The sequence below is a fragment of the Amblyomma maculatum genome, chromosome 1 (genome assembly GCF_055883805.1).
Source record: "Amblyomma maculatum isolate TAMU_Amacu chromosome 1, ASM5588380v1, whole genome shotgun sequence".
Taxonomy (NCBI): domain Eukaryota; kingdom Metazoa; phylum Arthropoda; class Arachnida; order Ixodida; family Ixodidae; genus Amblyomma; species Amblyomma maculatum.
In genome coordinates this window covers 364,346,455-364,362,605 of record NC_139344.1, presented here as the reverse complement: position 1 = coordinate 364,362,605, position 16,151 = coordinate 364,346,455, and the positions used below count along the sequence as shown (strand labels likewise).

The following is a 16,151-nucleotide window of genomic DNA, read 5'->3' as shown; positions in this document are numbered from 1 at the left end:
GGCAGTGATAGTCATGCAAGATGCAAAGCAAGGTCATGCGCTGTTCATCTGGGGAAGAATCAGCCAGGAAGCGGCAGTACGCTTTTAAAACTCCCCAGGGCCACGTGCTGGTGACTAAGCATTAAACCTTAACCAGAGACGCTGGACCGGAAGCACAACGACGTGAGCAAACAAGCACACAGGAAGATAAGCGACGGCGCTACCGGATCTCAGTTGCTTTTGTGTTCGTTCTCTCAACTATTTTTTTCCCTCTAAACAATGAACCAACTCAGTTGCGCGCGTTGTTTGGATGATTAAGAAATTCATCGTGAAGATAAAGGCCAATTATGCCTCAAGAGCTGTCCATGGTCGTCATTAAAGAGCACCATATAGCGCCTTGAAGGCATGGCCACCGCATCTTATGCAACGTCTACGACCGCGCGATGTGACCTTGTGGTTTTTACGCACTGGCTTACGTTAACGCGGCCTGTTTTAGTTGTAGCGTCTTTGTAGGATCTTCCTCCGCCCTTGTGGCGCTGATGCCAGAACTACTAACTAGAAGCAGGACTCCTCAATCTGAATCTAAGAAGAAAAACGATGAAAGTGGGCCAGAATCATTTTTTTTTATTCAAATTTCGGTCTAAACTGAAATGGGGAGGCATTCTTGACAGCTGTATCCTGCGGCTATACTGGCTTCGGAGTACTTAGTAGTTATATTCGATCCAATGAGAGAAACAGCAACGTGTGGAGAAGCCAGGGACGTGGTGCGAAAATGTTTCGTTGGATTAGGTTACACAATGTACGTTTATAGAGTACAGCTCGGCTTCATTAGACAACTATCTGTGAACTGTGAACGGGCCCAATTTGTCGCCAAACGTCACCTGCTAGCGCAGCGCTTTTCTCTGTCATAGCTTAATGTTGGGGCAGCTAGGTTTCTCGTATGCTATACGTTTTTTTTTTTTTTTTTAATTTCAAATAACGAAGCCTGATCCCATGCATTAGCGGAGCGAGACGGTTGCATACCGCGAGGATTCAGCGGTGGTTTCACCGTTGTCCAGTGCGCGCGTCACGGGATTCCAATTGCTCTTACTAAGCGGTCCAGCGATAGCAGGCAATCGACTGTTGAGAAACGCAATTCTATTTTCTTTTCCGTTCAACGGCTTTATCAAAAAACTCACTTCCGTGCTTTACTGCGGATATATTCCCTTCTACAATAAGGCGCGGCTGGGAGTGCTTCACCAGAAATTAACGACCAGTTATACGTCGTTATTGCAAAATCCAGCTAAGTAAACGGTAAACGGAAAATTGCTTTCTGAAATAAATCCCGTGAAAAAGCTCATAGGATGGTTACCGCTGGGCAAGGTGATATTCAGCGCTCACTGTAGAGGCATCTTCATTCAATTATATATTGAGGAAGAGAAATTTTGACGTGACACGCATATATGGATAGTTACAGAGAAGTCGTGCTATTCACTACTACTATCACATCACAACAACACCGTGATTTCAGAAACGGACGCTTAACAGCTATCCCTGTGAAATAAGTTTTAGACTGCAATACCGACCTTCAATAGGTAGTACCCCATAGCCACAACAACAACACGCCGATTTAGTAAAAAAGGGAAACCAGACAGGCCCTGCTTGTAACCTTTTAATCTAAATAGGCCTTCCCCGTTGAGTGTTTATAGTTTTGCGCGAGATTAATGCTACCAAATGTACTAACACTAGTGAACCTCACAAAGAAGCACGTTAGAAGTAAGCCACAAGTTATGGCGGTTCGTAGGGGGTATTTGTTTTATAGGCAGGAAAGTGTTCTGCCCGGAAACTTGGCGTCTCGATGCGTTCTTTCAGCCGTTTCCCCGCTCGCAATCCAAGTGCACCCTCCGCCACAGCGATAGTCGAATGGCGGCTAATTAATGGTACAAGCGTGCGCCCTCCGCCCCAGGCGGTCCTCAGCAGGCGTCCACCCATGAATGGGCGCGTGTGTTCGTAGGGCGCGGCCGTACTCGCACGAGGGTAGCACTATACCCGCTTCGCTGCCGCCTCGTAGCTGTGGCGCATTACACACATAAACATCGACGACGAACACGAGCACCGCAGAACCGAAGTGTGGGCCACTGTTGGTTTTCAGATCCAGTCCCAGGAAACTCCCGCGTTCTTTCTCTCCTCACATTTCCCTACCCGGGGTAAATAAGTGAACGAATTGGGTGCGGTCCTCCTGTATTCAAACTCCGTGGGAGCCCTAATCCTGCCGTTTACATGGGCCAGACGCACTTGTATCGCATGACCGTGCGGGGCATATCCACTCCAGCACCAATCTACTGTTCCACTATAGGATGCTAAGTTCCGATAGTTCAGGTCAGCAGAGCGATTTTTTGATTACGGGGCATCATGCTGGTGGCATTGCTTTCCCCGACTTAAGTATATTGGTCGCTGTGGGGAATTGTAGAGGCAGGAGTACGGATGGAGGCCCGATTGGAATCATCTCTGAGGATTTACTCTTCCAATTGTTGTGGCTCTTTCTGGCGGCTATGTGCTGCGTCTAAAGCTTTCATTTTCGCGGATGTGTTAAGTCTTGCGAGGACACGAAAATATAATCTAACGAACTCCTGCACATTTTAGAGGTAAGCAATGAAAACTTCCGGAGTCCTCTGAGGTCATGTGCCGGTTTGGATGAACCGTAGAAAAAAAAAAAAATGAAAAAAAAACGGAAATGCTTACGCAGCAGTGTTACATAATACGCTCCGGGTTCACTGATGTTGCGAGGGGCATATTCGTTAAAGAAGTTGGCAGAGAAAACTGCCAGCTCTCAAAGAGGTTGGTAACATACGGCTCGGGGTATGCTTCGGAAGCACAAGGCTGTACTTTCGGTACTGGGACCCGATGACCCGCGATCGAGATATAAATATTAGAGATCGACAGGGTTGCAGCTAAAGAAAAATAGTAGGAACGATTAGGGCCGGTTAATTGACACAAGATGAAGCCAGGATAACAGGGTAACACAGAACAGGAGCGAAAAGTAAAGGAGTCAGTCCTGCAGGTGGAGTTTTTTAGTTTATGAACATCCCGGACCGCAGTGCTTTCCAGCTCGAGATAAATGCAATAGCAGGGAGGCCGGTACAAATAAATGAGTAGCTTCGTAGGGACGAATTACAAATTTTTGAACACAAAAGGCGGTGTATTGAGGTGCTCCGATAATATATTTAGCGAAGTTTTCACCGCGGCGAACTTAATTCCAGCGATGTTTTGCGACTTAAATACGTTACTGAAACAAAAATTATTGCGATATTTGCTAAATTTTTGTATCGGTGTGATAATCGGCTAACCGCTCTCTTAGCCCCTATAATGGCACTTGTCGTCGTCCTATTCATGTACCGGCCCCTTAATATGAACGGGAGCACAGTTCGACAATAATGATTATTGCACAATTTATGCGACAAGCACTCTTCCCTATGTTCACTAATCAGTTTTACTTTTGGTCCAGAGTATACAAGCTATTTTCAGCTTCTATAGAGGAATAAACAAATTCACATTTCTATGCAAGCTGCTCAATGGGGGAATTTGCATGAACTAGACTGTACTTCGGCCGTCGCAGTGCTGAGTCACCTTATCTCTGTTTCTAGCCCTCCGGTTTTTCACAGCCTTGCCTCAACGTACAAAACTCGTTATTCATTGCGCGAGTAATTATTCACTGCATTGCTATTGTGCAAACACTGGCACCGTGCCCGCACGTGGGAGAATCGGCAGGGCTGATTTGAAACTGCGCCAATTAAGTCGACCAAATCTGAGCAAGAACACCTCCGCAGCTTGTACGCCGAGAGAACGGCAAACAGAGAGCAGTGCACTAGGCGGCTTCCTTCATCCTCTAACATTTTTTTGCCGTTTTCTTCTTCTCGTTAAATGCGCTCGGAAACGGTTTGAGGCCAGCATCGGTGATAGGCTTCGTAATCAGCCTCGCTTGCTTCGTGAGAGCCGGCGCGCGGCAGGCCGAGCCACCAATTGATAAGCAAACAGCGCGGGCTCTCGCTTCACTTGCGCTGGCCTGAAGGCGGCAGCGACTGCAAGTGGAGCAAGCGGATGTGAGCGGCGCCGCGCTTTCGCCGTCAACATGTCACTGGCCATTGGCCACGGCCGTCTCCCCACTGGCGGCGCGAGAGGCGATCTCTCGGAGAAGAAAGCGGAATAAATGGGTCGGGAGTAAAAAATTTTCCGGACGCATGCCGAGAACGAATGTCGTCGAATTTTGTCGTTCTGTCCCTATGCGACGCATTTTTCACGCTCCTGACTGCATACTCAATGGCTTACAGTATTCGTTTGATTCAGTATCTCTCCCACTGTCTCGTTCGTGTATTATGTATGTTGGCACGTGTGTATTACGTAAGAAATTGCTGGCGCGCGTTCCGCGGCAGCTGTTTCAGTTCGGCGTGCTGCCTATCAAAAAGAATTCGTGTGTCATTGAAAAAAAAAAAGGGGGGGGGGAGGGTTGTTCTAGTTCAGGCACTGACATAAACGACGATAAATAATGGCTAAATTGCTCGTAGGAGCACGCTTATAATCCGAGGAAATGGTCACTGAAAAGACCTTGTGTACCGCTCAGAGACAAGTGCAGGGGAAATCTGGAATGGCACAAAATGACCTTCGTGTGATTCAAGTTGCTGCCGGATATGTCATACTGTAAATGCAGCCCGCCAGATTAAGCTTGCTGTGCAATGCATAACATTTGGACTGGTGTCTGCGTTGTCAAGCAGAGAAATAGAACCCTGCCCGCGTTGGGCTTTTTGCGCGGTCCGAAACAACAAGTCGGTTCTTCATTATTTTCCTTATTGCGTGACCTTATAGTGAGAAGCTTTCAAGCACTACTGTACGGAACATCTTACGAAATTATAAGGAGCTGGCGCTTGCTTACATAATTTGCAGGTTGGTTTCTGCACTCGCTCTGAATTCTAACAGCCGAAGCCTGACGATCAAGTCGAAACCATTCAAAGCTCTCGCGGTAATTTTGTGTGTCCTGGGTGTGGGGCACGTGGTGTGGTAGGGGAGAAAACTAAAACCAGACGTCTATATTTTGAGATCTTAGAGAAAAGAACTTTTGGCCTCAGGCGAAAGCTAATTTTACATTTTTTTTTTCAGCCCCAGTGAAATGCTAGTGCTTCTCTCCTTCATTAGCCTGTATCAGAATTTAAACACACAAATAGAGGTTTCTATTTAAGAAAAAAAGATTTAGGAATGCAATTGAATGACTTCAGAATGAGTGCACCGTTGTCCCCTTTCTGCCTTCATCCGCCTACGTGTTTATATAGTCGTGCTCCGCCGGTATTGAAGCGAGCCTAACCTACGCAGTCCCATGCATACTCATGAGGGAGAGATCGGACGACAAGCTTGCTAAGCGAGCCGTGTCGCTACAAACGGGGACGCCGATTACATCTGAGCCGACCGCACAGATAACGCGTGGTCACGGGCGTTGAAATGTTTCGTATTCTATTTCGGTAGTATCTTTCTTTTATATATTTTTCCCATTTACAAGGTTACCAATTTTGTCGGTCGCCAACAAACCGCTAAATGTACACGCGGGCGGCTGCTATTGCGCCGTGACAAGACGACACAAGCGTGAAACACAACTGTGGAAAGGACGGAATGGCTAATTTAAGTTGGGAACAGCTGACAAGCGAATTTTTTTATGTTTTAAATTTAAGCCGTAGGCTCCCCTAAAGGCGCTCCAATGTCATCATCATCATCATCAGCCTGACTCTACCCACTGCAGGGCGAAGGCCTCTCCCATATTTAACCACTTAACCCGGTTCTGTGCTAGCTGCATCCACTTGACCCCTGCGAACTTCTTAACCTCATCCGCCCATCTAACTTTCTGCTGCCCCCTGCTACGCTTTCCTTCCCTTGGAATCCAGTTTGTTACCTTAAGCGACCATCGGTTTTCCTCTCTTCGCACTACATGTCCTGCCCATACCCATTTCTTCTTCTTAATTTCCACTAGAATGTCGGTAACTTGAGTTATTTCTCTGACCCACTCTGCACGCTTCCTATCTCTTAATGTTGCCCCTACCATTTTTCGTTCCATAGCCCTCTGGGCTGTCCTCAACTTAAGTAGAACTTTGCTCCAATGTAGCAAACTCAAAACAGCTGCTCCTGCTTGCAAGAGACGAAAAGAAAAAAGGGGTGGGGGGGGGGGGGGGGGGGGGGGGGGAGGCTTGTGTGTTGATTAGTGTCCAGTTATCAAATCATTGTCAGTTCCTTGGACCGCTTTAGTGTGAAAACATTTCTTGGTTCATGACTGGTGTAGAAAAGCCTGTGATCGGCGCCCATCTTCAGAGTCTGTCATCAGATCGTGTCCTCCGTACGAACTGGCCCTTCATAAAGAAAGAGCCGTGTTACCGTCAGGAATCGAACCACCATCCGAATAGGTCAGCTTCCCTGGCCTTGGCAAGAGATCACTATTATTGTGGAACACTTGCAGTGCTTTCGCATTACTGCACCTAAGCAGACTTAAGTCACTCATGAATTTGTTTTTTTACATAACTTGCTGCTGCCAATGGTAACGAGCTTTACGCTAACATCCATAGCTTAGGAGAAATTGAGGGCAACTCGAAATCCTGTAATGACTTTTTTTAGAGTTGTGATTCATTTGACCGCGCTTCGCATTCGCTATACACTAATTCAACAATAGTGACAAAGCAACAAGCGGTGTGCGGATAACGCGAGGCTAAGAAGGAGGTAGAAAAATCTGTCAAGTCTTGTAGTTAATACCGTAGCACTGATTTGCATTAGACACACATGACTGCCCAGCTCGTATGCAATGAAAACATCTGCTAGTTTTGCACCAATGTCTGTGCAAGGGCCTGTTAACTGGAATTGGACTACGAGGAGGAGTCTTAGTTGGAGATTTGACACGCAGCTGGAAGATTTAGGAATGTATGAAGATTTTTCCCCATCAAATTTACTTCTCAGTTGGCATGATTCCCCTATATCTTGCTGTTGTGGGCTGTCTCTTAGATGAGATTCAGTTTTCTCTTTTTAATTAAGAGAATACTGTTACGGGTCTATGACAAGCACCAAGAGAGAGTATGATACCCATACAAAACTATAGCCGTCTACTCTTCGGCTTCGGCGGCGAACTCATTCGTTGCAGTGGCACCATGACCTACTTCTGGGGGCGCCACAAGATACGTCTTGCTGACGCTGGCCGCCGAGCCCTCATCGCCACCTACGCTCAGCAACCGGTCTCCATGTTCGCTGTCACTCATGCACTTCGTGAGAATATTATGGCGAATTACAATCGCCAATCAAGGGAAGCTCTTCCAATTTGCGAAGGGGCAGGATGTCTAGGGACCACGCTGACGCAATTCCTACAGAACCCAGGGTCTGAATCAAAATCGCCGATTGAAACACGCTCTTCGGTTTCGGGCATCCCCAAAGCTTGCCCCGCGTCGTCATTCGGAATACGCCTCATTGACCCTTCCGCGAGAACGGTTCTGGTGAGAGTGTCTGCTTGAGCTATCCTTTTACAGTTTCACCGAATTCAGGTGTATAAGTAAAAATATTTTGTTAAGAGCTGGGAGCACTCATGTTCCCATGTTTCCTTTAACACTGCTAGTGACTGTTCTCCGTTATAATCGCTCAGGCGTACTCGCAGAAAGCCTTCTTCTGGTGAGTCCAATTCTGTCACGACTATGTCATTCTTGCCATGCGTATTCGTCACAGATACTATAACATTTTAAGTGCCCGTTTTTCAGCTATTTACCTCCGTGCACCGTGAATACCACGCAGTCTTTGCTTTCGAGTGATGCTCGCTCCGATCAAACGACTCATTTGTGTGAGGTGAAATACACTGCGGAGCTCAGAAAGCCGCACATCGTCGTATACTGCAGCGCACTGCAAAGTGCCATGTGGTTCGTTTCTCAGCCATGCTTTATGACTATGCGCAGGGCTTAAAGTCACGATGTTCTCGGGCGGTCTGAGACCCCCCGCACTCGAATGCAAGAAGAGTGCATGTATACGAAGCAGAATGCCATTTTTATTTTTGTCAGTGGTTTTCAGAATATTTGCTATCTATTGTTTTCGCAATATCGTTCTGAGTATTAATCCGAACAATTAGCAGAGAACAATAATTGCTCCCCTTTGTGTAAAATGATGTGCGAAGCCGACTACCGGCCGTTCTCTCTCTCTCTCTCGTTATTTCCCTTTCCACCTGTGCTCGAATCGCTAGAGACCCCCTTTCGATGGAGCCGGACTTAAAACACTGTCTGTGTGCCGCTAGCAATGTTCCCGTTATCACTTCAAGGAACTCCAGTCCCTACTATTTCCAATGTTGCAGTTATCTAGATGTATTCGATGACGCGTCTGTGACGCGGAAACGATGATACAGACGCGTCATCGAATACGTCTAGAGAACTGCAACCTTGAAAAGAGTAAGGACTGGAGTTCCTTTAAGAGATAACGTGAACATTCCTAGCGACACACAGACAGTGCTTTAAGTCTGGCTCGATCAGAGGGGGGGACCCTATAGCGACTCAAGCACAGGTGGAAGGTGAAGTAACACGCGCGCGCGCGAGAGAGAGAGAGAAAACGGCTGGTAATCGGCTTCGCCTGCTGGCCTGGGATGAACAGTGCAACGACAAAACATCGGCCCTATATGCATTTCTTCCCCCTTGGGAGATGCCAGTAGTCACACGCCTCCATCGCCGACCTATAAACCGCGATTTTGTCATTCCCCGGGAGCTCCTCGCTGCCTATCACCGACAAGAGCGAATCCCTGATACGACAGACATATACACCGACGTTTCAATTACTAGGGAATTTCCATTTATGGGCTAGGTATGCGATGACAACCCTTCCCTTTCATGCCTGCCACCTACCTCACGGTACCCCTCTTCATGCTGAACTCCTCGCGATTTGGGGAGCCTTGTCAGGAGTGCCTTGCACCGGAACTGATTCCATACGTATTCTTACTGATTCTTACTGATTCTTATGGAGCCTACAAGAAATCGCTGCTCCGGGTTCACAAGATGCAACAGCTACGGCCATACAGCGCCTCCTTAAACGCCACCAACTCGCGACCAGAACTGTCGTTATTCAGTGGACCCCAGGTCACTCGGATGAATCAGGGGGCAATGAGGGTGCACACGCCGCGGCTGCCTTGGGAGGTGGGGTGTCCACATTTACTTCCCCACCCCCCTTGCTTCATCTTTACTCGACCTTGGGCGGGCAACACACCCCTTCTCTTGCCCTTATGCACTATAGCTCATCGCCCATGCGGTTTACACGCCACGTATTATGGACCGCTGGCGTCAGTACACAGAGGAAATGATTACGTGCCGCCACTGTACGACTCTAACGCGCGGCGGCATATCGCATCTACTCTGGGATTGCCCTGCTTTTTCTACTGGACGCTCCGAGATCGAACCCTACGGCCTGAACTACCGTTCCCTTCTAGGAACTGATGCTAACACACAAATGATATTTGCCAAGTATGGTTCCCAATCAATCAATCAATCAATCAATCAATCAATCAATCAATCAATCAATCAATCAATCAATCAATCAATCAATCAATCAATCAATCAATCAATCAATCAATCAATCAATCAATCAATCAATCAATCAATGTTGCAGTTTCCAGGGGCGATCAGGAGCCCATCAATTTGGTAAGCAGACCCTTTGGACCCGTGACTTTTGACCAAGGCTATTCGTACATACATTTTGACAGCAAAGAAGGCGCATAGGGCTCGCCAGCGTGTATTAACTTCCAATTGCGAAGAAGCGTCAGATCAAAAATGGTGTGCACAAGCAGGTCTAATAGTGCGATGGCAAATTGGGTCCTCCGAACAAATTTTTCAGCCCTTCAGAGAAAATTCGCGCTTGGAAGTCCTCCGACGAACGGGTTCCATTCGTATATAGCGTATGGCACCCGTCATTTCGGTGACGCGACCCAACTCAGAGTGGCACTCCTCACACGCTACGTTAGTGGCCGATTTTGGCTTCGGCTGGTCGGCGACGTCTACGGAGAGATGGCCTGGAGATCGAGGTATGCACCGAAAAGCGCTGTCACTTCCCGCGCGCCCGAAATTCCCCGCGCTCGCGCTCGGCCAGGCACGGCCAGACGCAGCGGAGGAAGAAACATCGTTCGTGACATCAAGGAAGCGGTTCGCCCTATTTGAGTGGTACGGCGGGCCAAAGACGACGCCGTCATTGTTGTCCGTTTTGGCTAATGTGCCGCACACCGCACCGGGGTATGCGAGAGGGGAGAAAAAAAAAGGAAGGGGGGGGGGGGGGGGGGCGCTGCTGACGACTGGCCGCGGCTTCCACTGTCCGAAGCTCCGTGTGGAACGCGGGCGGAGGTCCTCTACTGGTGCACGGGCGAAAGCGTCCAATGTGTTTGTCGATCAAGGTCAACAAGGCCGTGCGGTTGTCGGCACTCTCTTTCAGTCCTTTCAAAAATCGTACCTCCTACTTCCTGAACTGAACTTAGAATGCACGCGGGAAAACGAATGTTCTGTGTGCGTCCGTGCGAATAAGAATAGACTTCTGATTGATGTCTGAATCACTGTGAGATTTCGGGTAACGGCGTTCAGGAGCTCCGCGGCTGTCGGTCGTAAATCATGCCGTCAAAAGTGTGCCATTGCTTTCGTTGGTCTTGCTTCAGGGCTTGCAGACCCGTTTAAGTCGTTTGCGGCCTATTTGTCCGTGCTTCAGCTTTTGACCATCTGAGAGTCAGAGTTCGGAGACGAGGCCTTGATCTCGACCATACTGCAAGTGTCCCGACTAAGTTCGTTCTTTCTCTCATATCCCAACTGAATGATGTGGACCGGATAGGATATAAGCTTCCTATTGCAGAAAAAAAAAAAAAAAAAGAGACTGTCTGCGGCACTGGCAAATTAGGCATTAAAGAGAGATAACTATATCTGGAGGCAGCGAACAAGTGTAGATAATTGCGCGGGGATACAGTGCTAGTGGTCAAAGCAGAGAAAATGAAATTAAACTTCTCCCCATGGGAGTTTCTTTCTGTAACTGGCGTTTAACGTTCATTATTGGTATCGTCGATAAAACCCTTAAATTGTCCTGCGCCCCTCTTCTAGGACTCATAAATTCATAATGATGATGTGTTTAGTCAACTTGAACACATCTCGCTGATTTCGAAATTTTCCCTCCAGCTATTGATGGCAATCCACTGTGAGCAGCTGCTGCCAACAACATAGTCTTGAGCAGTGCTTAAAGTGTGGTTACATCGGAGGGTGGTCTCTAGTGGTTCTAGCACAGACGGAAAAGAAGAGAGAGAGAGAGAGACAAAGGCTGGTGGCCTGATTCGCTCATTGTTTCGTATACTGAGAAATTATCTTTTGCCGTCTTGGGTTTCAGAAAACATGTTAATGGTTCTTATTGAAACTCACCGCGAAATTGCCGAAACAGCAAAGAAATGTTCTGACAACCACTGACAAGAAGAAAAGATGATGATCTGCTTCGTGTTTATGCAGTCCTTATACATACGAGCGCGAGGGGTTTCAGTCCCCCTGGAGGGGGGCTCAGAGGCTGAGGCCCCCTTACTTTCTTACTTTAAGCCCTGATCTTCTTGAGGACCAGTAACATATCCAGGAGCTAAATGCACCCACATGCTTCTCAAAACCTTTTCACGCCAATTTACCATAAGAAGCAGCAGTAGAGTGCCTGTCTGCGCTCTGGCTTTAGCGGATATTTCATTAGGAGACATTAGCCGAAGCGTGCTACAGTCGCGCCAATATGCTTTGGAATGCAGAGTTCTCGTGTCGGCAAGTCAAGATATGGTCACAATGAGTCATCTTGAATATAGTTTCAGGTGAAAGAACCCGGGAAATGACCTTCGAACAGACGAACGTCAAAAGAGGCTCTCTAAACGGACGGTCCAAATCGCAGGTCACCAGTTATAGCTATTCAGGTCCGGAAAGCTGCCGCAGAAACGACGTTTATCGCCGCAGTCAGCCTGCGAAGCGACTCTGGCATTGTTGGAATCGACCGCGGGTTGCACACTTTCGGTGCTACCCGAGTGAGAAAGATCTGGGGTCACTTTCATTTGATTCGCGCTTTCACTTCCTGCTCGCCACGAGCGCCGGTCGCACCCGCGCTTCCGGGAAAAAATATAGTTTCGCTTTTCTGGCTCAACTTTTCACCTCTAACGGAGTCTAGGCAATTCCAACGGCACGTTCATATCGCGGGAATGTTGCATACTCTCGTTTCGCCTGAAAGGAGTGTCACGAAGAGAGCACGCGATAGCTTCGAAGGAGAGGAAGCAGGCAGAAAGAAGGAAGAAAGCAGTAACGAATGCGAAAAAGGGCCCAAGAAAGAAGGGCGCGCAGATTTCGTCGTGGTGGCGAAAGCCGTTTTGTAAGGGGACAATCGTGCCGGAAGCCAGATCGTTGCGTTGGTTGCGCAACAATCGTGGACGCACGCGTATTGTTCCGGCTCGTTGGATGAACGCTCTCTCCCAACTCGGCTTTCGCGCGGTGCACGACGGGACAGAGCGAGTGCGTTCTGTAGAATGCGTAGATGGCGCCACTGGTCCGGAACCAAGCACTATTACGTACACAAGGAGGTTATAAAAAACTTCATTTTTTTTTTCTTATAACCTCCTTGAACGTTCACCGCGTGTTAGTATAAACGCGCGCCTCGGACTGTTGACCCCCCAAGTCGGAGAAACGCGCACTACGCATCACCCTTCGTACTGTCCGGCAGTCGAGGAGAGTAGCACGCGATTCAAGCGGAAACATGGGCTAAACGTCGTACTGCTGGCCACCCAGACGGCGTACATAGGGGAGTAAGGGTATAAATAAGAATGAATGAATGGATTAGGGTGTAAAAGAATACAACTTGTCCGATAATTTGTACGCGTATATGTAAGCATAACAGCGAAATAGGTGTAAATGACAAAAATGTGCGGAATAATTCATAATAATTCACCACTTCCTGGATTAAAATAGTTCCGCTTATTATCGCCTGCGTGTAGAACAGTGCACTTCGGTGCACTTTTCTTTTATGCCACAGTCTTCTTTGAGCGAATAGTAGAAAGTAAACAGTAAAGAAATGAATCAAGAAATAATGCTCGCAAAAATGCTGACGTATAGACAAAAATCCTAACGATCAACACATGTTAGGGAGACGATCAACATGTTATGGAGCCAATTAACTCTCTTGTAAACATGTTACGAAAACGCTCAGTGTTTCGTAGGCAAAGGACACCAAACTGCTGCTTGGCGTTTCGCGCGCCTGTTCAAATAAGACACTTCTGCCTGCAATGGAACAAAAATGCAGTGACTACCTTTTACTGTACTTCCTGCAACTGCTGGGACTTTGAAGTGTAACCTAGTTTTCATTTATAGTAGACGGTACATAACATGAAAATGAGGCTTAAACATGGATGTCTAAGAAACACAACGGAGAGTGGCATGAGTTACACACTTGTCGTCATAGCGGCATGGCTTCGCTAATTTTGCTACTAAACCGGCTCGCGCTGTCAGTCTCGCACACTTTTGTCGTTGCTTCAGGTGTCCGATAAGCCGCATGCTATCGCCGTTCATGGATTTGTGAGTCCCGTTTCCTACGTGCGCGTCGGGTGACTGTGTTTTACACTCCAATATAAAAGGTACTAAAGGACAGAGAAACACACATAAAGGTCATTACAGCAAGAAAATAGATTATTTGTAAAATGGAAGCAGTAGATCATTTGTTAAGTGGAAAACAAAAGGTAGGTCCCAAGGTGAGATTATGCGGCGAAAGCACAGCAGTTCGATAAAACAAAAACAAAAATGTAACCGTAAAGGTGGTGTGAGAAGCGCACAGCGTGGATCTTACATGCAACCTTTTTTCCCGAGGAGAGCGCACAGTTGGTAGGCAGCGCCCTCCCTGCACGATAGGAGTTGTGGAAAAAAAAAAAAAATAGGAGGGTTAAGCATGGCTTGAACCTAGTGAAAGTCACTGATAGAGCGATAGCTGTGAGTGTTGCAGCGAATTTTCTGCAACTCGCTTGTCGTTCGTCTCTACAACTACCATCTGTCTTCTTCTTTTCCTTCTTTTTCATCATCTTTTCCTCCTCCCTCTTTCTTCCTCCAACATCTGGCATAGCTCTTGGTCTATACCACTTGATAGTTGCTAGGCGACGGTCACGTGCCATGGGGCCATGCCGACGGCTTGAAAACATAGGGCTACAAAACCAGACCGGAGTCGTGCGCCGTGAACGCTTGGGCTCCTGGTTGGAACTCGAAGGCAGAAACAAAAAAATCTTTGGTAGTGTCCACATTTGACTGGCTGGGGTCCTGCCTCCCAACGTCACTGTACAGCTCTGCAATGTAATTAGTCAACTTCTACAGCCTAAGCACAGCCATACGGCTGCGCACAAAAGAAACAAAAACAAAACAAAACAATACACAGGTTTCGTAGGAACGCTGCAATTGAAAACTTGGAGCACGATCTTTTCTTCAAATGAGAAGTCCCCGTGAAAGCTGCCTAGCCTTCTACACTCTTGGCTCATGGGAGGACGCTATTAACTTCTGCCTCAATATAATCCAATCCATATTAAGTGACATTCCAAAACGTTGGGTCAGCACGAGTATTTTAGCTGTCTCAGTCATTAAGAGACATATAGTCAAATGACTGCGAGTGTTGGTGGACACGTGGATCTAGTTTTTCTGAGAGAGACACTGTGATGATGAGGTATAACTGGCATATCCGTCGACAAAGTAACCTGACTGAAGTAAAGTGCCGTTGTTTCGCATACTGCTCACTTGCTTTGACTGTATGGTAATGGCGCTCGTCGTGACGCGAAGTCAACCTTTTCAGGTTGTTATGTATGGTTCAGAATTCAGAGGTTGCAACGATTTCTCGCGATGTTGGAAACTCAAAACTCTCTTCTAGGTAGCGAAGTGTAACTTGGTTCAGACATACGTTTAGTACGTCAATAAATGTCCGGTCATTTATTGGAAGCCATGGCCCCATGGAAGGACTGTGACCCTCCGTCTTAAAATGGCGCGTTGCTTGGCTGGTTTGCTAAAAGACGTCATCGTGGAAAAAAAAAAAAAAGAATTTGCCGCGGACTCAAACGGTCTTTCGCGCAGCACCTGCGTCGACTATGTGTGTCTGTAAGGGCTGCCCCTTTTACGGCGGCTCCCCCTCTTCGACCGACCGTGTTTCGGCAAATCGCCTGCTTCGCCACGGGCTCCCGTCCTTACTGAAAAGCACGCGCGGAACCGTATGACCCCAAGTTGATGGAGGTCAGAGGAAGAGAACGTTGCTTCAAAGGCAAATCCCGTATAGGCAATAGAGAATCTTCTACAAAGCTGCTGCCGAGGTCCACGTATGCGCGGTTTCCCCCTTTAGCGGTCTGTCGGCATACCGCACTTCGGCGGGTAACGCCTCAGCGTCCTTCGCCGCCTTTCATTGACGCTTAGTGGCGCGCTCGCGCCGCTCCTGACCCGAATGCTGCCGCGGCACGAAGCCTGTGATGGCGAGCGAGAAAAGATGCCGCCGGCAGCACGTGGTCAGACGGTCAGACGGGAGAGTGCGGTTGCCGCAACGGCCTAAAAATATGTCGCACGTGTGAAGGTGCCGCTCGCCGCTGTTTGTTTTGGAGGCTTTTCTCCTGCCGCGTGCCCGATCGGCGGTGTAGGCCGAACGGCCGAGCCTTAGGCTGTGCTAGCTCGCGATCCGCAGCACGGCCGTGAGCCGAGCTCGTCTGTCCTGGCAGGTGGGGGACAGCGTCGCTACAACACGGAAGCCGCCGACGCTTTAAACCGACAGCTGGATGGTTGTCATTTGCATTGCGGACATATCGGATTGGGATTTGTGTTTACTCAGAGAAAGTGGCAGCCGTTGCGAATGCCTCGCTTTCATGCAAGCCCTTCGTGGTTGCTCTCAGAGGAAGGTCAAACAGGCGCCCTACCTTATTTCTTTGGACGACTGGAGGAGGCAATTTGGGGTGATATTGAGTGTCAGGCAAGCAAGGGGCGCGTCTACATTAGTCACTTTATGGGATACAGAAAATGGCCACTTTATGAATGCGTGATCACTCGAAAGCTTATTGCATATGTGAAATGTTAAACGTATTTGGGCTACCTACGTTTTTGTTTATTTTGTTTTTCTCTCCCAGACGTGCTATCTTTGAATGCCTCTCAATTTTATTGAAAATTCTCGTTCACTGG

The 16,151-nt window shown here is 48.0% G+C and overlaps 1 protein-coding gene across 2 annotated transcripts in view; it reads left to right on the top strand.

The window, feature by feature from the left end:
• The window catches only part of LOC146208001 (uncharacterized), a 127,171-nt gene that overhangs the window by 60,966 nt on the left and 50,054 nt on the right, over positions 1-16,151 (top strand). Inside the window, exon 1 of one of the 2 annotated variants that reach the window (XM_084591694.1) lies at positions 4,185-4,301. The exons of the other annotated variant lie outside the window; for it this stretch is intronic. The gene's annotated coding sequence lies outside the window, so the exon portion shown is untranslated. Of the gene's footprint in view, positions 1-4,184; positions 4,302-16,151 lie in introns of those variants that run through there. 2 annotated transcript variants of the gene reach the window in all.